Source organism: Nuphar pumila, chromosome 13 (assembly GCF_984573655.1).
Source record: "Nuphar pumila chromosome 13, dmNupPumi1.hap1.1, whole genome shotgun sequence".
Classification (NCBI taxonomy): domain Eukaryota; kingdom Viridiplantae; phylum Streptophyta; class Magnoliopsida; order Nymphaeales; family Nymphaeaceae; genus Nuphar; species Nuphar pumila.
This window is the reverse complement of record NC_143261.1, coordinates 33,097,899-33,105,942: the sequence shown is the minus strand read 5'-3', so window position 1 is coordinate 33,105,942 and position 8,044 is coordinate 33,097,899.

The following is an 8,044-nucleotide window of genomic DNA, read 5'->3' as shown; positions in this document are numbered from 1 at the left end:
TGGCCCCTTTCTTACCTCTTTCTTCCCCTTCTCCCTATTTTTCTCATCTTCCTCAGCCGGTGGTGGTGGTGGATCTTCAGTCCGGCGAATGGCGCACGGTGGATGACCGCCAACCTCTCTTCCAATCTACCTCTGTTCACGGTAAGTTTTCTTCTGATTCTTCTTCTTCTTCTTCTTCTTCTTCTTCTTCTTCTGATTCTTCTTCTTCTTCTTTTTATTCTTCAAATCTTCCTCCTCTTCTTCTTCTTCCGATTGTCATCATCCTCTTCTTATTTTTCTTCCGATTTCTCATTTTTCTGATCTTCTTCTTCTTCTTCTTCTTTGTTTCTTCTTCTTCCAATTTTTATCTTCTTCTGGTTCACTTAATAAGTTCAGGTTGTGTTGCTGTGTAAAGAAAAATGAAAAAAAAAAAGAAAAGAAAGAAAAATGAAAAAAAAACTTGATCATTGTTGTTTCTGAATTTTTTTTTTCATCATCCAATCTTTGATTCTTCATCTACTTCTTATATTTGTTCAATTGTTCCTATGTTTTTCTAGTCTAATTTTTTTTCATCGCATAAATTTCTGTGTTGTATTCAACCGATCCTCTGATTTGCAATTAATAATTTTTTTTGTTCCTTTGTTAAATTCCTGTAATTCATTCCATGAATGTGTATTTTTTTTCATAATCTGAATTTCATTTTTTCTGTTTGCATCTTCCTCATTTTTTTCATTTTCAATTTCTTGCATCGTTTTGATTTAGCATATTGTTTTTCATCTGCATATGTTTTGATATTGTGATTCATTTTTTCTGTATTTTCTGTTATACATTCCTTTAATTTTTTTTTCTTTTTCATTCAGTTGTTCTTATTTTTTTTTCATTCCGATTTCATTCCTGTTAGTACTTGTATTACATCAGTTGATATATTAGATTACGGTTTTTCATTTTAGTTAACAGTAATCTTTCAATTCTTATAACAGTTGATTTTTTTCTTGTAGTTAATGTCTTTTTGATTTACTATTTCATCATAGTTCTTAATCATTCTGTAGCATTGATGTCCCTGTTTCTTGCATATCTGAGTATCACATTTCTATTCCAGTTGTAGCATTGTGCATAGCATTTAACATTCTTAAGTTCATTAGGTTGTCATTGCATTAGCTTTATAGATTTAAGTACATTAGTTGTTTACCTATAGTAGAAGTTCTTTAGAGAGTTTTATCATATTCTAGATCTTAATTCAATTTTTAGATTTACATTGTGCATAGCATACCTGTTAGTATCTTGTACTGCTCGTGTTCGTTTTATTTGTGCAGGAGTGGAGCGGAAGTGATTATGTGACACGAAGTGCACGAGTAGAAGATTTTTACTTCTCAGTTTAGAATTAGGAATTTAATTGGGTTTGTAAATATTGCACTTTACGCCCTCTGCGAAGGGTATTCATTCGTTGTAATAGTTAGTTGATTTTACATTTCTTGAACATTTTACATTTTAATAATTCGGCAATAAAGATTAGTTTAGATTTATGTACTTGAATACGATATATTCCCGTTCCCTGAGTTCGACCCGGTCTCATCCACTAGTGAGAACCGGTTTTTATTATTTGATGTCTGGTTTTCACATGTTTTACATATAAAAATATTTTCAAAATTACAATGATTTAAAAGAAGACATCAAGAATCCAATCCCCATTATTGGATCTCAGACTTCGGATCCAACTCCATTTAAGATCTAGATTTTCAAATCCAACTCCATCTTGGATCTTAGACTTCGGATCCAACTCCATTTAGGATTCCAGATTTCGAATCCAGCTCAATCTTGGATCTCAGACTTCAGATCCAATTTCATTTAGGATTTAGAATTCAACTTCATTTTTGGATCCCAGACTTCGGATCCAATTCCATGTAAGATTCAGACTTCGTATTCAAATTCCATCTTGGATCACAGATTTCAAATCCAATTCCATTCCCAAATTCCAGATTTCAAAATCAAATTCCATTCCCAATTCCAGATTTCAAATTCAAATCTGTCTTGATTTCCATATTTCAAATCCAATTCCATTTTCAGATCCCATCTAGACTTCTTAAATCCATTTCTATTTTTAAATTCCATTTGGATTTCTCAAATCCAAATTTCATCCTGATTTCAAACTTTAAATCTAGAATTCGATTCCACTTCAAATTTCATCTCCTCTCCTAAATCCAGGTTCAAAATTCAAATTCAAAGTCCATTTCTGACTTTGAAACTTCATTTCTTTTTCTTTCATCTTCAAAATCATTCTTTTCAATTCAAGATTTATTCCCATCTCTGATTTAGAACTTCAAACATCTTTTCAGATCTATCTCAAGTTCTAAGTTAAATTCAACTATTCAAAAATCATTTCTTCATTCCCTTATCACATTTATTTCAGAATCACTTGGAAAATCTCAGATTTCCAAAAGTGTTTTCTCAAAAGCATACATTTTTGCATTTACATTACACAAGCATGATTCTCTGTGCAATTTTAGATTTAGAATAAATTCTTAGATAATATTTAGGCAAAGCAAAAAGGCATAAAATCGATCCTTGGTTCGATTACCTCTGGTAAGGGTGTCAGGAACGGTCGAACCTCGTACCGACGAGCGAATCCCGTCTCCCAATTCTTACCGCAAATATTTCAAAACGGAGGCGAGTAATTTTTCTAAATATTTTCCAAATTAAGGTCAAGTGAGACCTTCACAAAAGGGTTCCTCTTTCTTTTCTCTTCTTTTCTCTTATTTTCTCTTCTCTCTTCTTTAATGTCTTTTATTTTCCCCTTTAAAAAGGGGAAAATAGAGGTTAGAAAGGAAAAGAGAAGGAAGAGAGAGAAACCACAAGAGCAAAAATTTTGCTATGATCACAATATTCTAATGCTGTAAAAAAAAATCATAGTGATCGAATCATGAATATATGTATTCTCAGACTATAAAAAAATTTCATAGTGCTTCAATCTTGCTTATATATGTTCTAAGGCTATCAAAAATAGGTCATAGTGATTCAATCATGCATATATGTGTTGTAAGGCTGTAAAAAAAAATTCTTAATGATTCAATCCACCAAATATGAGTTCTAAGGCTGTAAAAAAAAATTATACTGATTCAATCATGCGTATTTGTGTTCTATTGTTGTCAAAAAATTTCATAGTGATTCAATCAAGCATATATGCGTTCTAAGGCTATAAAAAAAATTTATAGTGATTTAATCATGCATGTATATGTTCTAATGCTGTAAAAAAAAATTCATAGTGATTGAATTTTGTATATATGTATTATAAGGCACTCAAAAAAATTTCATAGTGATCCAATCTTGCTTATATGTGTTCTAAGGCTGTCAAAAATATTTCAGAGTGATTCAATCATGCATATATGTGTTCTAGGGCTGTCAAAATTTTTTAATAATGATTCAATCCTGCAGATATGTGTTATAAGGTTGTCAAAAAAAATTATTGTGATTCAATCATGCATATATGTGTTCTAATGGTGTAAAAAAAATCATAGTGATTCAATCATGCATATATGAGTTCTAAGGCTGTCAAAAATATTTCATAGTGATTCAATCATGCATATATGTGTTCTAAGGCTGTAAAAAAAAATTCATAATGATTCAATCCTTTCGATATGTGTTCTAAGGTTTTCAAAAAATTTGTATAGTGATTCAATCATGAATATATGTGTTCTAAAGTTGTCAAAAAAGATTCATATTAATTCAATCATGCATATATGTGTTCTAATGCTGTCAAAAAAAATTTATAGTGATTCAATCTTGCATATATGTGTTCTAAGGCTGTTAGAAAAGTTTTTTACTGATTGAATCTTGTGTATATGTGTTCTAAGGCTGTCAAAAATATTTCATAGTGATTGAATCATGCATATATGTGTTCTAAGGCTGTCAAAAATATTTCATAGTGATTCAATCAAGCATATATGTGTTCTAAGGCTGTAATTTTTTTTTATAATGAATCAATGTTTCTGATATGTGTTCTAAGGTTGTCAAAATAATTTCATAGTGATTCAATCATGCATATATGTGTTCTAAGGCTGTCAAAAATTTTCATAGTGATTCAATCTTGCTTTTACGTGTTCTAAAGTTGTCAAAAATAGTTCATACAATTTCAATCATACATATATGTGTTCTAATGCTGTAAAAAAAATCATAGTGATTCAATCTTGCATATATCTGTTCTAAGGCTATCAAAAAAATTTATAGTGATTGAATCTTGCTTATATGTGTTCTAAGGTTGTCAAAAAAATTTATAGTGATTCAATCATGCATATATGTGTTCTAATGCTGTAAAAAAAAATTCATAGTGATACAATCACGCATATGTGTTCTAAGGTTGTCCAAAAAAAATCATAGTGATTCAATCGTTCTTATATGTGTTCTAAGGCTGTCAAAAATATTTCATAGTGATTCAATCATTCATATATGTGTTCTAAGGCTGTAAAAAAAAATAATAATGATTCAATCCTCCTGATATGTGTTCTAAGGTTGTCAAAAAAATTTCATAGTGATTTAATATTGCTTATATGTATTATAATGCTGTCAAAAAAATTCACAGTGATTCAATGACGAATATATGTGTTCTAAGGCTATCAAAAAAAAATTATAGTGATTTAATCTAGCTTTTATATGTTCTAAGGATGTCAAAAATATTTCATAGTGATTCGATCATGCATATATGTGTTCTAAGGCTGTAAAAAAAAATCCATAATGACTCAAACCTACAAATATGTGTTCTAAGGTTGTCAAAAAAAATTTATAGTGATTCAATCATGCATATATCTGTTCTAATGCTGTAAAAAAAGTTTCGTAGTGTTTCAATAATGCATACATGTGTTCTAAATCTGTCAAAAAAAATTCATAGTGATTCAATCTTGCTTATATGTGTTCTAAAGCTGTCAAAAATATTTTATAGTGATTCAATCTTGTGTACATGCGTTCCAAGATTGTAAAAAAAAATTTGTAATGATTCAATCCAGCAAATATGTGTTCTAACGTTGTCCAAAAAAATTTATAATGACTCAATCATGCATATATGTGTTCTAATGGTGTTAAAAAATTTCATAGTGATTCAATCATGTATATATATGTTCTAGTGCTGTCAAAAAAAATTTATAGTGATTCAGTCCTGCATATATCTGTTCTAATGCTGTAAAAAAAAACTCATACTGATTAAATAATGCTTATATGTGTTCTAATGCTGTCAACAAAATTTCATAGTGACTCAGTCATTCATATATGTGTTCTAAGGCTGTCAAAAAGATTTCATACTAATTTAATCTTGTTTATATATGTTTCAAGGTTGTCAAAAATATTTCATAATGATTCAGTCTTGCATATATGTGTTCTAAGGCTATAAAAAAAAGTTTATAATGATTCAATCCTTCTGATATGTGTTCTAAGGTTGTCAAAAAAAAATTATAGTCATTCAATCATGTATATATGTGTTCTAAAGCCATAAAAAAAATTCATAGTTATTCAATCTTGCTTATATGTGTTCTAAGGCTGTAAAAAATAGTTCATACTGATTCAATCATGCATATATGTGTTCTAAGGCTGTAAAAAAAATTCATGATGATTCAATCCTGCAAATATGTGTTCTAAGGTTGTCAAAAAAATTTTATAGTGATTCAATCCTGCATATATGTGTTCTAATGCTGTTAAAAAAATTTCATAGTGATTCAATCAAGCATATATGTGTTCTAAATCGGCCAAAAAAATTTCATAGGGATTCAATCTTGCTTATATGTGTTGTAAAGTTGTCAAAAATATTTTATAGTGATTCAATCTTGCATATATGTGTTCCAAGGCTGTAAAAAAAATTCATAATGATTCAATCCTGCAAATATGTGTTCTAAGGTTGTCAAAAAAAATTTATAGTGACTCAATCATGCAATTATGTGTTCTAATGTTGTTAAAAAATTTCATAGTGATTCAATCATGTATATATGTCTTCTTAGGCAATAAAAAAATTTATAGTGATTCAATCATGTATATATATGTTCTAATGATGTCAATTTTTTTATAGTGATTCAATCGTGCATATGTGTGTTCTAATGCTGTAAAAAAAAAATCATAGTGATTAAATCATGCATATATTTGTTCTAATGCTGTAAAAAAATTTCATAGTGATTCAATCTTGCATATATGTGTTCTAAGGGTTTCGAAAAAATTTTATAGTGATTCAATCTTGTTTATATATGTTCTAAGGCTGTCAAAAATATTTCATAGTGATTCAATCTTGCATATATGTGTTCTAAGGCTGTAAAAAAAAATTCATAATTATCCAATCCTTCTTAAATATGTTCTAAGGTTGTCAAAAAAAATTTATAGTGATTCAATCATGCATATATGTGTTCCAATGCTGTAAAATACAATTCTTAGTTATTCAATCATGGATATATGTGCTCTAAGGTTGTCTAAAAAATTTCATAGCGATTCAATCTTGCTTATAGGTGTTCTAAGGCTGTCAAAAATATTTCGTAGTGATTCAATCATGCATATATGTGTTCTAAGGCTGTAAAAAAAAACTCGTAATGAATCAATCCTTCTGATATGTGTTCTAAGGTTGTCAAAAAAATTGTATAGTGATTCAATCATCCAAATATGTGTTCTAATGCTGTCAAAAAAATTTCATAGTGATTCAATCAATCATATATGTGTTCTAAGATTACAAAAAAAAAATCATAGTGATTCAATCTTCCTTATATGTATATTAAGCTTGTCAAAAGTAGTTCACATTGATTCAATCATGCATATATATATTCTAATGCTATAAAAAAAATCATAGTGATTCAATTATGAATATATGTGTTCTAGGGCTATCAAAAAAATTTCACAGTGACTGAATCTTGCGTATATGTGTTCTAAGGCTGTCAAAAATATTTCATAGTGATTCAATCTTGCATATATGTGTTCTAACTCTAAGAAAAAAATCATAATGATTCAATGCTGCAAATATGTGTTCTAAGGTTGTCAAAAAAAAATTTAGTGATTCAATCCTGCCTATATGTGTTTTAATGCTGTCAAAAAAATTTCATAGTGATTCAATCATGCATATATGTGTTCTAATGCTATCAATAAAATAACATAGTGATTCAATCATGCATATATGTGTTCTAAGGGTGCCAAAAAAAATTATAGTGATTTATTCTTGCTTATATGTGTTCTAAGGATGTCAAAAATATTTCATAGTGATTCAATCATGCATATATATGTTCTAAGGCTATAAAAAAAATCATAATGTATCAATCCTTCTGATATGTGTTCTAAGGTTGTCAAAAAAAATTTATAGTGATTAAATCATGCATATATATGTTCTAAGACTCCCAAAAAATTTCATAGTGATACAATCTTGTTTATATGTGTTCTATGGCTATAAAAAATAGTTCATACTCATTCAATCATGCATATATGTATTCTAAGGCTGTAAAAAAAATTTCATAATGATTCAATCCTGCAGATATGTGTTCTAAAGTTGTAAAAAAAAATTCATAGTGATTCAATCCTGCATGTATGTGTTCTAATGCTGTCAAAAAAAATTCATAGTGATTCAATCTTGCATATATGTGTTCTAATGCTGTCAAATAAATTTCAAAGTGATTCAATCATGCATATATGTGTTGTAAAGCTGTCAAAAAAAATTCATAGTGATCCAATCTTGCTTATATGTGCTCTAAGGCTGTCAAAAGTATTTCATAGTGATTCAATCATGCATATATATGTTTTAAGGCTGTCAAAAAAATTTAATAATGATTCAAACATGCATATATGGGCTCTAACGTTGTCAAAAGAAAAAACTATAGTGATTCTATCGTGCATATCTGTGTTCTAATGCTATAAAAAAAAATTCATAGTGACCCAATCATGCATATATGTGTTCTAAGGCTGTCCAAAATTTTTTATAGTGATTCAATCTTGCTTATATATGTTCTAAGGCTGTCAAAAACATTTCATACTGTTTTAATCATGCATATATGTGTTCTAAAGCTGTAAAAAAAAATCATAATGACTTAATCTTTCAGATATGTATTGTAAGTTTGTAAAAAAA